The sequence below is a fragment of the Pelobates fuscus genome, chromosome 12 (assembly GCF_036172605.1).
Source record: "Pelobates fuscus isolate aPelFus1 chromosome 12, aPelFus1.pri, whole genome shotgun sequence".
NCBI classification, from domain to species: domain Eukaryota; kingdom Metazoa; phylum Chordata; class Amphibia; order Anura; family Pelobatidae; genus Pelobates; species Pelobates fuscus.
Window position 1 is genome coordinate 56,781,489 of NC_086328.1, and position 16,628 is coordinate 56,798,116.

Below are 16,628 nucleotides of genomic sequence, written 5' to 3' on the forward strand. Positions count from 1 at the left end.
ATATAACCATAATAACTTAACATGTAATATGGGTCATTGCCCCCCATGCTCCGCCCTCACATCCGTATCCTTCTTTTAATGTAAAAGGCAATGACCCCACATAGATAACACCAATATATATAATATATAACATTTCGCCTTTACTCTAACATAATAACTTAAAGTGCCAACATAATAAACCATGGCAGGGGTATACCCGGATACCCCTACCCCACCAGGTTCTAAACCACCTCCAGGACTCGAAACCTACCAACCACCAATGACCACAATGTTTCCAGTCCATCACGTTCTTCCTGGGGAGCCTCCTTCCTCTTCTTAGGCTCCCTATCCCGCCACAAGCTCAGACCTTGACCCCTTAAGCTGTCTTAGCTCCGCCACCCCGAAGAAACAACGCTTTCTGCATCCCCTCCTGCCAACCGAGGTTCAGCAGGTCCCAACCCACCTCGGAGAGGTGCACGCCATCCGTGTGGTAGTAACCCGGCAACCCGCCCTCTAATTCTCCGTGCCGGACTACAACACCCCCCAATTTACGCACGAAGCTAGCCATCAAGCTGTTAACCTTTCCCCTGCACCTGTCGATGGCCACCGGGTCCCTCACATGTCGCCAACGTCGACGTGGCACCATTTCTTACCACACTAGCATAACCCCGGGGAGCAGATCCCTCAGTTTATTGAGGTCCTGTTTAATCCATTTCACTAGTCTCCGTTCTGGTATAAGACCCAGATCGTTGCCACCCGCATGAAGGACCGGTAGACGGCCCGCCCCCAGCCGCTATCAATCTGAATAGTGCCCTGCATACGTCTCCCCAACAAAATCCCCTATACCCGAACCATCTCACAGTCAACTGGTCCTCCGGAAAGCCCAGCTGTTGGCCCCGAGCTCGAGCTGCAGCCCTCCTTGCGGCCCAGAAGACGAAGGAATGGACCACGATCCATGCGACTCGGCCTGGGGAAGAAGGAGACAACAGTGTCAATACCCGGTCCACCCACCGTAGTCCCCCCGGCCCGCATTACAAATCCAATAACCCCAAACGAACGTAGGATCTGAACTGTGTGGATTCCCACCTACCAATCCATTTTACCAGATCATCCCCTAGCCCTAAACGTGTTGTCTCCGTGGCCACCCCGATGCGGAAGGAGTGTGTCCCGAAGCTAGAAGCCCGCAGCCCCAACTTGCCCAGGCCCAAGCGGAAAACGGAAAAAGTGAACTGAAAACGGGAAAGCGAGGAGCCGTCCGCGTGCAGCAATAAAGGCCCCCCAACCGCCGGCCTCAGAGGCAAATAATGCGTCACCGCGGCCACCGGGCACAACGCCGAACCTGGCAGGGCACCCAGAGCTATATCGTGGCCCACACTCTCAGTGTCCGTTTTCGACCTGGCCAAGTGCACCAACAACTTCCCTTCTAGCGCGCAAACTCCCGACTGTAACGAGTATATACCCCTACACGCAGGATCCAGCCAAACAGAAGACAGCACAGAGGAGAGATACGTCTACCGGACCTTAGAGTGGCCGGACTCGATGTAATAGGAGAAGACAGAGTCAGGAACGATCCGAGGTCAAGGGCACAAAGAGACAGCGTAAACGAAAACTAGCCGGGGTCTGGTACACAGGAATCAGCAAGCCGGCAAACAGTACAGACAAGGATAAAGCGAAAACTAAGTCAGAATACAAAGCCAAGGTCAAATACGGAGAAACACAACTGAACACAATAAGCACTAAAGGGAACTGTAGCAGAAACCACGATAGGGCAAGGAACTAAGGGAAAAGGGTGAGTATAAGTAGCCTTCAAACTAATGTGATTGGCTCCTGTCACTTCCACACCCCCAACAGGTAAGTGTATGGGGTGATTGGCATGACAGGAGCCAATGGGAGCCTTTTTGCAATTTAGGCTCCCACTGTCTCTTTAAGAGCGCGCCCGAGACTCGCGGCACGCTCTTAGCTGCAGGCGGGACACGTGACCGCATCTCGCGGTCACTGCCCGTCTTCCTGTTAGGAGAGTCGGATGAGCCGCGCGCGGCTCGTGCAGCCGCAGGACCGCGCGCGGCTTGAAGAGAGGACCGCAGCCGGCCCCCGGATAAGGTAAGTACCGCTACAGTACCCCCCCCTGAGGACACGCCCTCCGGGCGGGCAGGACCAGGCCTGGCAGGAAAACGCGAATGGAAAGAACGTACCAGGCGGGGGGCATGAACAGCATCCGCAGAAATCCAACTGCGCTCCTCAGGCCCATAACCCTTCCAATGTACCAAGTACTGAAGCCGACCCCTAAGGAAATGAGAGTCAATAACAGCAGACACTTCGAACTCCTCATGACCCTCCACAGAGACAGGAGGGGGAGGGGGAGTATGCCGGGTATAGCGGTTGCGTACGTAAGGCTTCAACAACGAGGTGTGAAATACATTAGGTATACGCAGATTCTTAGGCAGACCCAAGGCATAAGAAACGGGATTAACCTTATGTATAATGCGATAAGGACCAATGAAGCGGGGAGCCAATTTCATAGAAGGCACCCGGAGGCGAATATTCTGTGTGGAAAGCAAAACCCTGTCCCCCACAACATAGGAAGGAGCCGCTCTGCGATGCTTGTCAGCCTGAGCCTTCTGGCGGGCAGCAGAGTCCACCAAAGAACGCTGAACCTGCTCCCAAGTATTACGCAAACCAGCCAAATGCTCATCCAGAACTGGCATGCCCTGTGAGGAGAATGCAGCCGGAAGAACCACGGGATGCTGGCCATAGACAACGTAAAAAGGGCTTTTGCCGGAAGAATCATGAGTGGCGTTATTCCGAGCAAATTCAGCCCAAGGAAGCAGGTCAGACCAATTGTCCTGATGGTGAGACACAAAACAACGGAGGTACTGCTCCAGAGACTGGTTGGCACGTTCAGCAGCTCCATTAGACTGGGGATGGTAAGCGGAAGAAAATGAGAGAGAAATACCCATCTCCGAACAAAAGGCTTTCCAGAACCTGGAAATAAATTGGCTACCCCTATCGGATACAATAGATAAGGGAATACCATGTAATCGAAACACTTCTCTAGCGAAGATAAGAGCCAGTTCCTTGGAAGTGGGCAACTTGCGAAGAGACACAAAGTGAGCCATTTTGGAAAACCGATCTACTATCATTAGGATGACTGTGTTACCATTCGAAGGGGGTAATTCAACAATAAAATCCATTGATAGATTAGACCAAGGTCTCTCGGGAACGGGGAACGGATGCAACAGCCCACAAGGAACTCTACGAGAGGATTTCATACATGCACAAGTAGTACAAGCACTTATATAGTCAGTAACATCATTACGTAAGGTATCCCACCAGAAATACCGAGAAACGGCTGACACCGTTTTGGAAATACCAGGATGTCCAGCAGTCTTAGTATCATGATACAGTGACAGAATATCCCGTCTCTCGGGAACGTCAACGAACAATTTATCATTAGGCCTCTCGCTAGGTGCCATGCTTTGTTTCGCTTGTATGGCCTGCAAGAGGGACGAGGAAATAGACAATATAGTAGTTGCTATTATCCTGTCTGGGGGAATGACAGGAGTGACATCAATCTCCTGTTTGTCAATAGTCTCGAATTGTCTGGACAGAGCGTCCGCTTTAGTGTTCCGATCACCTGGCCTATAGGTGATTATATAATTAAAATGAGACAAGAACAGTGACCACCTAGCCTGCCTTGAAGACAATCTTTTAGCTTCGCTAAGGTAGGATAGGTTCTTATGATCCGTAAATATGAGGATAGGATCCTTAGTGCCCTCTAACAAATGTCTCCATTCTTTGAGTGCTAAAATGATAGCAAGGAGTTCGCGATTACCCACATCATAATTCATTTCTGCTTTGGACATTTGTTTAGAAAAGAAGCCACAAGGATGCAATGGCTTGTCAGGAGACTCTCTTTGGGATAAGACAGCACCTACCCCTATATCGGAAGCATCAACCTCAAGTATATATGGCAATGAGGGGACAGGATGCAGTAAAATAGGTGCAGATGCGAACGTAGTCTTAAGAAAGTCAAAAGCCTGAAGTGCCTCGGTAGACCAGGCACGTGTATTGCCATCCTTTTTAGTCATACGAGTAATAGGTGCTACGATAGACGAAAAACCTTTGATAAAACGTCTATAATAATTAGAGAAACCCAGAAAACGCTGGATGGCTTTCAGACCTTGCGGCAGAGGCCATTCTATGACTGCAGCGAGATTCTGGGGATCCATCCGAAAACCCTTAGCGGAAATCAAATACCCTAAAAATTGGACCTCGGATTGGTCGAATAGACATTTTTCTAGTTTGCAATAAAGACCATTAGCAAGAAGGGTCTTCAGAACTGTCGTAACATGTCTGTGATGAGTGTGTAAGTCTGTAGAATATATTAAAATGTCATCCAAGTACACAATAACAAATGAGTGAATAAAGTCCCTTAAGACATCATTAATAAATTCTTGGAATACTGCTGGGGCATTGCAAAGCCCAAATGGCATGATGGTATACTCATAATGACCTGACCTAGTGTTAAAGGCTGTCTTCCATTCGTGGTCCTTTTTTATACGTATCAGATTGTATGCTCCTCTAAGATCTAATTTGGGTGAATACCGTAGCATGTTTGAGCCTGTCAAACAATTCTGTTATTAATGGTATAGGGTAAGCATTTTTGATGGTGATTTTATTAAGACCTCTATAATCAATGCAAGGTCTTAAATCACCTTCTTTCTTTGATACAAAGAAGAACCCCGCTCCAGCCGGAGAAGAGGATCTCCTAATAAATCCCTTGTCTAATGATTCTTTAATGTACTCCTCCATGACACGGTTTTCTTGAACCGATAGAGGGTACACCCTGCCCTTGGGAGGTATAGTGCCAGGCAACAAGTCAATAGCACAATCGTAGGGTCTGTGAGGCGGTAATTTGTCAGCCTCTCTTTTATCAAAGACAGTCTTTAACGATAAATACTGAGAGGGTATAGCCGTAGACAAAGGAGGAATGGTAGGAACATTAATAGAATTCACAGGCGTGACTTCAATAGTACATGACTCATGGCAGGCTTCACTCCATGATTTTATCTGCCCTGTCTCCCAGTCAAAAATGGGATTGTGGGCACGTAACCATGGATACCCTAACACCAACTGTGAAGAGGGAGAGGTGATGACCTGGAACCGAATGGTTTCATAGTGTAGAACCCCTGTGTACATGTGTAGCGGTGCAGTCTCGTGAGTAACAACTGGAGATATCAATGGTCTACCATCTATGGCCTCAACGGCCAAGGGTATCTCCTTCTCCCTGATGGGAATATTGTTTTTCTTTACAAAACCAGAGTCTATAAAATTCTCAGCTGCCCCAGAGTCAACCAGGGCGTATATATTTTCAACTATACAACTCTCTCCCATATGTAAAGAAACAGGGAGAAGCAGTCGGTTAGGAGGCAATGTAGGAGACTTAGAAATCACACCCAAGGCCAGTCCCCTATAAGGTCTTAGGTGCGAGAGTTTTCCGGGAGCAAAGGACACTCCTTTACCATATGCTCTCTCCTACCACAATATAGGCAGAGTCCCTCCCTTCTCCTATGTAATTTTTCATTATCAGAGAGTTTGGCAACCCCTAATTGCATGGGTTCCTCTTCAGATACTTTTACACTCTCCGGTGTATTAACTCTGGGGTGAATAGGTGTAACAAAATGTCTATTCCTGTTCTTGGTATAGAGCCTGTCACGAATCCTATTATCTATATCGATGAGGTAGTCAATAAGGTCCTCTAAGGCAACAGGAAGCTCCTTAGCTGCTACCTCATCCAATATAGAGTCTGATAAGCCTTCCATGAAGGCAGTAGTTAACCCATTGTTGGTCCAATCGACCTGTGAGGCAAGGGTACGAAACTGTATAGCGTAATCAGCCACAGACCTAGAACCCTGTTTAACCCTCATTAATGCTCTCGCGGCATTCTTAGACCTTTTCATAGTATCAAAAGTTCTGCGAAAAGCTGTAAGGAAACTGTGAAAGTCATGCACCATAGGTCCATTAGCCTCCCAAATAGGGTTTGCCCATTCAAGTGCTTTTTCGGTAAGTTGGTGCATAAAGAACCCAACTTTAGACCTCTCTGTGGGAAATGAACGTGGATACATCTCAAAATGAAACTATTTGGTTAATGAACCCTCTGCATGTCTTAGAATCCCCTCCATACCTAGGAGGAGGCGTTAAATGGGCCGTAGCATTAAGCACAGTCGATACTTCAGGAAGCAGGGGTGTAGGAGGGTTAGGTGCGGTTGCTGGAATGGTTCTAGCTAAGAGCGTCTGGAGAGCCTGAGCTATCTGATCCATACGGTGATCCTGCTCTACAAATCTAGCCTCATGGGACACCATCTGTTGAGCTAAATCTGCGGGGTCCATTGCCCTATCGTAATGTAACGAGTATATACCCCTACACGCAGGATCCAGCCAAACAGAAGACAGCACAGAGGAGAGATACGTCTACCGGACCTTAGAGTGGCCGGACTCGATGTAATAGGAGAAGACAGAGTCAGGAACGATCCGAGGTCAAGGGCACAAAGAGACAGCGTAAACGAAAACTAGCCGGGGTCTGGTACACAGGAATCAGCAAGCCGGCAAACAGTACAGACAAGGATAAAGCGAAAACGAAGTCAGAATACAAAGCCAAGGTCAAATACGGAGAAACACAACTGAACACAATAAGCACTAAAGGGAACTGTAGCAGAAACCACGATAGGAACTAAGGGAAAAGGGTGAGTATAAGTAGCCTTCAAACTAATGTGATTGGCTCCTGTCACTTCCACACCCCCAACAGGTAAGTGTATGGGGTGATTGGCATGACAGGAGCCAATGGGAGCCTTTTTGCAATTTAGGCTCCCACTGTCTCTTTAAGATCGCGCCCGAGACTCGCGGCGCGCTCTTAGCTGCAGGCGGGACTCGTGACCGCATCTCGCGGTCACTGCACGTCTTCCTGTTAGGAGAGTCGGATGAGCCGCGCGCGGCTCGTGCAGCCGCAGGACCGCGCGCGGCTTTAAGAGAGGACCGCGGCCAGCCCCCGGATAAGGTAAGTACCGCTACACCGACACCTGGAGGCCCCCCGGCGCCACCCGCGTGGCACTCACCAGTTCACCTATGCGGAAAGCACCGAAGAAAGCCAACAGAAATGCCGCCCGAAACAACGCCACTTCGAAACCGTCAAAACAGATGCCCCTATTAGGTCGCCCAACACCCGTACCGACACCGGACGCCTACTGTCCTGCGTCCTACGACCCTTTCTGTACCCCTTAAGCGCTTGCCGAATGACGAAAGCCTTGGTAAGATCCTCGTTTCCGTGCAGCTTAAACCAGAAGGCCATCGCCGCCATGGTTCTATCAACCACCGCCGGGGACGCTCCCCCCGCCAAAAGGCGAACGGTAAACCATAGGAAAGCGTCCACGGGCATTTCGCCCGAAGACCCCAGGTCCATCCCCTCCCAGGAGCGCACCCATGTACGCCAGACCTTACTGTATGCGGTCCAAGTGGCCGGAGCCAGCGAAGCCTTCACAAATCCGCCAAGCAGGACACTCCCAGTCGCCACATCTCGTCCGGGCACGCCAGGCCCACCTCCTGCGCCTCCGGTGCCAACGTCCGAAATCGGGACCACTGAAAACGAGACAGAGCGTCAGCCACCTCATTTAAATACCCTGGCACATGGAGAGCGCGAAAAACTATATTAAGAGACATGCACAACAATATGAAGCGCCGGAGGAGCCTCACCATCGGTTTGGATGCAGCCGACTGGTTGTTGACGGCATGCACCACTGTCATATTGTCCGGGAACAATTCCAGGAAGGCCAGGTTACGCATAAGGGGGCTGTGCCCCCACCCTTCCGGCCACCTTTCAGCGCACCATCTCCCACCGAAAAACGCCCCGAAACCCACGCTACCTGACGCATCGGTGAACAGCTCCAGTTCGGCCGCGGATACGCCGCCTTGCCGGAAGAATACCGTCCCGTTAAAATCCCGAAGAAAGGTGTCCCATATCTCCAAATCAGCTCGCATGAGCGCCGACACTCGTACGAAGTGGTGCGGGGAACGCACCCCAGCCGTAGCCGCAGCCAGGCTGCGGCTGAACACCCTGCCCATCGGTATGACCCTGCAGGCAAGGGTGAGCATCCCAATCAGCGACTGCAACTGACGAAGCGTCACCTTTCGCGCCCACGCCACCGCGGCCACTACGCTCCTCAGCCCCTCCAACTTAGCCAGCGGAAGCCGACACTCCCCATTCACTGAATCTATTTCTAGTCCCAGGAAACTCAGACATTCGGTTGGGCCCTCCGTCTTATCCGCCGCCAGCGGCACCCCAAAATGGCCCGCCACCCATTCCATGGTCCGCAACAAGTGCAAGCAGTCGGGTGAGTCCGCTGGCCCCACACAGAGGAAGTCGTCCAGGTAGTGCACGACCGCCCTGCACCCAGCTTCAACCCGGACTACCCATTCGAGAAATGAACTGAATTTCTCAAAGTAGGAGCATGAAATGGAACAACCCAGACATAGGTCCACAAAGAATTGCCCCTCAAAGTAACACCCCAGCAAGTGGTGACACGCCGGGTGCACCGGAAGGAGACGAAAAGCAGCCTCAATGTCCACCTTGGCCATCAGCGCCCCGGGCCCCGCCCGTCTCACCAGTTCGACCGCCTGGTCGAAAGATGCATAGGAGACCGAGCACAACTCCTTGTCGATGTCGTCATTCACCGATGTTCCCTTGGGGTAGGAAAGGTGGTGAATGAGCCTAAACTTCCCCGGCTCCTTCTTGGGGACCACCCCGAGCGGGGAAACCGGAAGTCCCTCCATCGGGGGTGTCCGAAATGGCCCTGCCATCCTGCCCAGCAGCACTTCCTTAGCAAGCTTGTCCCGTACCACCCCTGGGAATTCCGCCACCGATTTAAGGTTACGCAAATCCCGAGTACCACCCCTGTCCCAAAAAGGGATGAAGAACCCCCGCCCAAACCCAGCTCTGAGTAACTCGGCATCCGCCCTGTTACCGTAGAGGCTTAGCCAAGGTTCCATCGTGCCTAGTTTCACCGGGGATAGGCCCCGGGGCAGGGGAAACTCCCCCCCATCCCCACTTGTGGAAGGGGCCGAGGCTCCCCCCGACTTACCCTTCTTGAAACAGCGCTGCAAACCATGGGCCCCTCCACAACCCGAGCACTCGTGCTTGAAGCGGCACGACGCCCCCCACTTGCATTGGCCTTTGTTGAAAAGCCAGCATAAGCCCTTTTGAGAGGCGGCCGACGAGGCGGACTGACCCTTTGCGCCAGCCGCGTGCTGAAAGGGCTGCGCCTTCTGAGCCATCATAAGCTTCATCCAGAGAGGCAGGTCCATTTGGTCCCACCTCATGCCCGGATTGGCAGCAAGTCCCTGTCGGAACTGTTCATCGTACCGCCACCAGGCCAGCCCCCCGTAAGTGCGGTACGCTTCCCAAATCCCATCCAAATAGCAGAACAAGGAGGAGCAGGATCCCGGCGATTTCTCGCCAATCACGCTGGCCAAGACGCAGAACACCCTCAACCAGTTCCCGAAGGACTTCGGGATCTTGCGATAGCGCTTCCGCTTTTCCTCCTCCTCTTTCTTTTCATCCTTCTTATCCTCTTCCTTGTGCGGCTTTCAATATAGTCCTCCAACGGAAGAAGAGAGAAGATTTCACAAAATTCCCCCCCCAAATTTTTTCCTTGACCTCCTGCTTGACCCCCAGTGGACCCCCAGTGGACCCGCGAATGACACGTAAGCGTGCATCCTCGCCGCATTCGGCACCCCACCTATCAGCTCAGCCCGCTCGGACCCCGATTCCACTGTGCTGGCCGACGCCCCGGAGTCGCCGCCGACACCTGACGCCGCCGCAACCCCGCTGCTCGCTCCCGAAACCATTGCCCCCTGTGCTCAAACTTGACCCACACTATCCCCTGTGGCACCCCCTGCTCCCAACGAGTGGCGTAGTGACTACAGTGCGTGTACTAAAGCATTGGGATGCTCAGATCCGCCAGACTCACCGACCAAGCCCCTCGATCCAGCGGCACCCGGGGCTGCTACGCCATCCGCTGATAGTCCTGGATGCGCAACTTCCACCCGATTCCCGCCAACCGGGGAGCCTACCTGGTGCCTTGAAAACGTCGATGAGGAGCGGCTCCGAGACCTGAAACGAGGAGAAGAAGTCTTGGGCGGGGGGAACTTTTCCCGTGCCACCCGCCCGTCCCGCCCCCGGGAGCGCCTGCCTGACACCAAGGCCCCTGCCGTGACCTGCCATGCCGTGGCGCCCCTAAGGCCTCGTCCTTCCTGCCCCTGGGGCTACGACTCCTAGATCCCCTCCTGGACGACCGCCCCCGTGAACCATTCCTGGGGGACCCGACCCCCCCCACCCGGCTACCTGACGTGGACCTACATCGTGACCCCCTGCACTCGCCCCTGCTCCCGACTGACATGGGGCTAATACTACTGGACCCTGAACGAGACCTAGCACTCGACCTCCGCCCCCTGCCACCCCCCTGATGATCACGGGGCCGACCCCTAGCCCCCCCCGGACAGGGCCCGTGGGCCAAAGTCCCCCCCGCGTCCCGCCGTCCCAGGGATGCAATCCCCATGCCCCCCAAGGGCTTAGACCCACCTCTGCTCTACTGCCCCTCTCAACTCCTGACTTATCCTTGGCAGGCCTGACTATCTCCCCACTCCCACCTGGCGATACCAAGGCCCCCCCAGACGACCCTTGTATACTGGACGTGGTTCCCCTGTCGGCTGAAGTGGCACTAATCCCCTCACCGGCCCCCCTGCAGCTACCGGGGCCCCCCCCTTATCCCTACCCCCCCCGTGATCCAGGGGAATACCTCACACCCCTGATACCCCCAATCCGTTCCCCTGCCTCTGCGCGCCCTCCACTCCCCTGCTGGTTGCCAAGGGGGACCTGGAAGGGACCCCCTGCACTTGCCTGGTGTCCTTGCGTTCTGCGCCGTGCAGGCCTGGCGACTTCCTTGCTGGGCCCGGCCTCCGATGCAGGGGGCGTCCTCCTGGGCCGCAGCCCCGTCCCGCCCAGCACTCCATTAGGCCGTCTAGCCACCTCCGCAGCCTCTGCATCCAGCGGGGCCCCGTCCGATCCGGGGGCCACACCGCCGACCTCCTGGGCAACCGCCCGTCGTACAGCTCCCCGCCGAGGCCCCGGTCGCACACGGGGAGGCGGAGCCTCGACCACACGGTCACCCGGCCTGTCGCGGCTACCGCCTGCCGCCTCGCCCCCTCCGGTCTGGCCATCTCCGTCTCCCGCGCCCGGGCTCAGACGTCTAGGCGGCCTCTTGGCCCTCGCCGGGCGCCCTCCGCCGCCGTCCCGATCTGCTGCTGCCGCCAGGACCGGCCCCAGTTGGGCCCTCAGCCAGTCTGCACCCTGTTGCCGCGCAGCCATTTTGATCCCCTCCAGGAGTCTCTCCACATCCTCCATGGCCCTGCAGAAAAAGAAAAAGAGAAAGCCCTACCCAGCTAAATCTGCAAGCACAGGAGTGCACACAAACTTAACCAGGTAGGAGATTAAAAGTGATCTTTACAAAATGGCTACCTATTTAAATAGCCAAACCCCCTTTTCCCACAAACCACCAGTCCTGGCCGCTTCCTCCTAAGCCCGCCTCCTAACCCCTGTCAAGGCCCTGTTCCGCTAAGCTGTGCTTTGGCTATATTGGGCTACATTTCCTATCACAGCAGGATGTTGCCACAGAGACACTGCCAGCCCAGTTTAACCTATATGCTTTGTCCTTACTCCCTCCCCCTTCAGCTTCTTGGGATTCAAATTCCTGTTGTTTTGTGTTGGAGACCCCATGTACTGGTCTGTGTCTGTAAAACCATGTGTAACAAAATAAACAGAGTCATTCCTGTTGTACCTCCAGGAATGTGTGTCATCCAATTACAGGAATTACAGGGGGAAATGGGTCTCTTTGTACTTTAAATGGTTCCTTGCTGAATGAAGGAAGTACATTAGCGGAGGTAACTCTGGTGGACCAACTGGCACCCCAACTGGGTGCCTCAGCCAATCACTGCTTCCTAGTAACTCTGAGTACTTCCAAGCACTCCACCAGACACCATCAGCACTGTAGACCCTTAGCCGCTGCAGCTTGGTTGGGGTCTCACTGTCCTTCACCCACCCTGGACCCAAGCCAGGAATCCAGCTTCCAGTTAGTATACCTCTCCTACTCCAGAGAGTATAGCAGGATAGCTCTTACAAGAACTAGTGACATAGCTGGTATAGCTGTTCCCTACAATCACAAGATGAGGCTCTGTGTTGAGGGTGAAGTTGAACTCCTTCAGTGGCAGCCACAACTGGCTTTATGTGCAGGTGCCCATGAAAATTTATGAAAAAATGGATATTCAGGCTTTTCACCCTCCCAGGGGTACACACAGATGTAGTTGCAAGATGTCGCTCATATATGGACAGTCTTCCAATAAAGCATATGGAGAAAAGAAAAAGTTGCAATGGTAAAAACACAAAAGGAATTTATTAGAATGCACTTACAGATCAATGTGGACAATGGGCATATCTCCACATAAAGTGGACCTTAGATGGAAGCGTAGTACTGGAAAACAGGCATAGATGGAGATAAACCAAAGTCAAAAAAATTAAAACATATAAAAACAAATAAAAGTATATATGTCCTTAGTATATCCTACGCATTTCGTCCTGCAACTTGGACTTCCTCAGGGATATAAGTTCTTCTCAATATGGGATGCTTCATAAATATGATGGGATTGATAGTGTCAGGGTTTCTTTGCCGTTTTAAACAGCAACCTTTTCTGTTTCAGTGAATGAGTTTTCAGCTGCAATTACTATGAGCTCCTTCTGCTTGTTGCCACGGTTACTCACCTGAGAGTAGTAATCAACCCTGCTGCTAATCAGTTCTGCCGATTTAAGCAGCAAATCCCAGAACCTCCTTGCCCTTGCGTGGTTTCCTGTTTCCCAGAAGTCTCCTTGTTCCTGTGTTTCCTGTTGTTCCTGGTTCCTGACTCCGGCCTTGTTCCTGACTCCGCTGCTCTCTGTGCTCCTGATCCTGGCTTGTCTGACTACCCGCTCTGGTGACTGACCCCTGCTTGATTCCTGGACTTGCTTTTGTTATTTATTTGTTATTTATTAATAAAGGTGTGTTTGCATCTACTTCTGTCTCTGTCTGGTTCCTGGTCCCTGACAGATAGGCGATGGAATCCACCTGAATTTCATTGCACCCTGGAACGCATTGACGCAAATCCTGTGTGTCTCTCAGTGGCGTGAGCCAAAGACATATTCATACGAATTAAATCCAAAGTTTGTGCACATGTGTGGACTGTTAGAATGAGTTCCATTCAGGCTGGAGCAGCAAGTGATGTCATAGACAGGGCCTTTTGTACACCTGCTAATGTTTTTATAAATGTATGTTTTAATGTAACTGGGAAGCACGTCGATATTTTTAGTGGCCAATACCGATATTGCCGAAAATACCGAATATCGGCCGATAATATTGGTAAAACCGATAATTGCTCGATCCCTACTTGTAGACTACTGGTGGAGGCAAGAACACTTCACACAATTTCTCCAGAAATTGTAGCTTTTCTAGTTATTCTTATTCTTATTATAGCCAAATTTGCCACCCTAACTCCTCCCACAGTTTTAACACTACATAGACAGAAATATACTGAAACGTGCGGATTGTTCCCGATCGGATTGCTATTACTTTGTGGAACGTTTCGCCGAATGGTTCACGGAATATCATCGTTCTTGTGGCAAAATTTGTCCCATAGGAATGAATGGTAAAATGTTCAAAACTAGAGTGGGAGCTGGCAAAAGCTGAAAAATCAGGACATAATTTTCTAAACTGCCACCACTCACTTTTTCTAGTGCCATGATATCACTCATTAGAATAGGTGCCCAAAATTGCACAGCATATTCAAGGTGTGGTCTTACCAGTGATTTATCAAGAGGCAAAATTATATTTTCATCCCGAGAATTTATGCCCCTATTTACACATGACAAACCCTTACTGGCCTTAGCAACTGCAAATTGACATTGCATATTGCTGCCTAATTTGTTGTGTATAACAATTCACAAATCCTTCTCATGTGTGGTTATCCCTAATTCACTACTGTAGCAGAATGGACTGTGCTATCCTAATTTATACCAGCTCTGGGCTGTCCATATCCCCTTTGTTTTCCCCTCCTTAACCCCCTGTGTGAGAAAGTAACCCTAATTGTGTGAGACTTACTTCTCTGGCTTTGTGACCTAAGCTTTCCCCCGTTTCGACTGGCCATTCGTCAAAATCCATTCCCTTAAGTGGTTCCCACGGTTTTGTACAACAACCGAATAAACTACCGAGTGACAGACCACCCAGCTATGGAGTGTGCCGCTCATTAACTCTGTTCACACCTCCACAAACCGCAACCACACGAACGCTCTAAGCGGTCGGCTGGGTGGTCGCAGTTCATATAGACGAACACGTGGTGGCGGCCATCTTGGGACATGAACAAAGGCAGCATTTGGTCATCGAGTGCATGGAACTAAAATCGGACACTCGATGGCACGAACACCGCTGGACTTCCACCTCCACCGAAGTGCACCTAAAAGTGCACAAACAGAGTGCTATTCGGTAAAAACAATCTACCAAACTAGATGCATCCAATAAAGTTGTGCATGAATGGATCCATTCGTGCAATTTACACATTATTTGACTGAGAAGATAGACCGTCCGCACAGCCTAATTCTCTGGAACTCTTTTGGGCATGAAAGTAAGCGTGCGGTCGGTCAAATGTGACTTCCACAGAATTTGTGAACCCCTGCTCTAATCTGGGTGATTTTTGGATATGTTGTTCACCTAGGTCAGAGCTATCCAGAGATGTGCCATTTATGGGGATATGTAATGTTTTTGGAGTACTTCTGGAAAATGTGAAATATGTGGTTTATCCTGCCTGGACATAATTGAGTTATTACATTATCTACCAGATAGAATAAAGGGCTTGAAAATACTGTATGGGAGTGTCTCTATGTATATGCTGTTTCATTGGTCTGTGAACTTTGTATCTTGGTGTATCACCTGGGTAGGGAAAAATCACATAAAAGGCAGTGTGCCAGCATTAAACCTTCAGTTATTTCCCCTAAACTGAGTGTCGTCCAGTTACTGGGGAGGTGTTGGGAGAATCCTGTCTTGCCTTGCTGTATTTACTTGTTCCTGAGTCATCTTGGATAAAACCAGTGGAGAAAAGTCCCTGCTAGACTAGCGCTCCGCTACATTGGTTGGGAGCGTCGGGATCCAGACCTCACAGAGGAACAAGGATCAGAGGATTCAGCATCGCTAAATGGACCACGGACTCCATTTTAAAACGGTCCACGCTAACAGATCTCCTGGAAGCAAGAGGGATAGCAGCAAGCAACAAGAAGAAGGCTACCCTTGTTGCTGAAGTGATGGCAGAATACCGAATTGATGGCGGTTCGGTTTCCCGAATGGAGCGCTACGACAAACGAACAAGAACAATCCACGTTCCAAAGGGAGTTACAATTTCGTCTGTCTTTTTATTTAGAAACAACCACCGATGGATATCTTCTCCCGAACAATTGCAGAGGTTCAGGAATTTGTGATGAGGCAGAGAGACCAGCAAACACCAAAAAAGGGCCAAGCATGATACAAGAGGGTAAGCCAAAAATACCTTGCATTTAAAACATATGTAGAGGCAGAGGAGGATATAGATGCATTCCTCCAGGACTTTGAGAGACTGTGGGCCGTACAAAAAATAGATGCAGAAGATTGGGTCCCCATATTAGCAGGTCGGCTATCAGGGAGATACCGCACACTACCTGACGAAGAGATTCGTAACAGCTGGGTAAAGGAAGTGATAATAGCCCGGTATGCTATTACACCAGAGGCATACCGAAGGCAGTTCAGGGAGCTTAAAAAGACAGTTAAAGACTCCTACGCTGAATAGGCCTGCAGGTTACACAGAGCGGCCCTGGTGTGGATACATGCCCACAAAGCTCGCTCCATGGAAGACTTGCTCCAGCTGCTGTTTTTTAACGGGTTGGCAACAGACATCCAAGAGTGGGTAAGGGACCGCAACCCCACTTCCCTCTCTGAAGCAGCAAGACATTCAGATGAATACATGGATGCCCGCCGACAGCAGAAACCTGTCCAGTCCAGGCCATTCATTAGGCCCCCAGCCTCAATGTTTGGCCCAGGAGCACCTTTCAGGACACCATACCAACCGCCAGCTCAGCAACCTCGGTTCCAGTCACAAAGCAACGTACAGTGCCACCATTGCAAAAATATGGGGAATATTCACAGAGATTGCCACCAGAACAGGGACCGAGCTGCATGGATCCGCCCGGGACCACCACCACCCGCCCAAGCAGCAGCCCAGTACTACCATGCAGAACCTCCAACATGCTATGCACTTCTGATTTCAGCCCTAGAACAATGGGAAGTTCTACTGACAATCATCAACATCACAGGCAGACTGTGATCCTCTCTGGGAAGGAAGCCCAGGGGCTTCGAGATACCGGGGCGACGCTCACCTTGGTAAAGAGCCATTTGGTGCTGAGCTCTGCCAGGACCCAGAACACTGTGGCCGTACAGGTAGCTGGAGGGAAAGAATACCGACTCCCTACGGCTCAGGTACACTTGAATTGGGGAGCG

The 16,628-nt window shown here is 51.3% G+C and overlaps 1 protein-coding gene across 2 annotated transcripts in view; it reads left to right on the forward strand.

Moving 5' to 3' along the window:
- Window positions 1–16,628, forward strand: part of LPCAT2 (lysophosphatidylcholine acyltransferase 2) — a 1,632,697-nt gene that overhangs the window by 1,442,159 nt on the left and 173,910 nt on the right. The window lies entirely within an intron of this gene.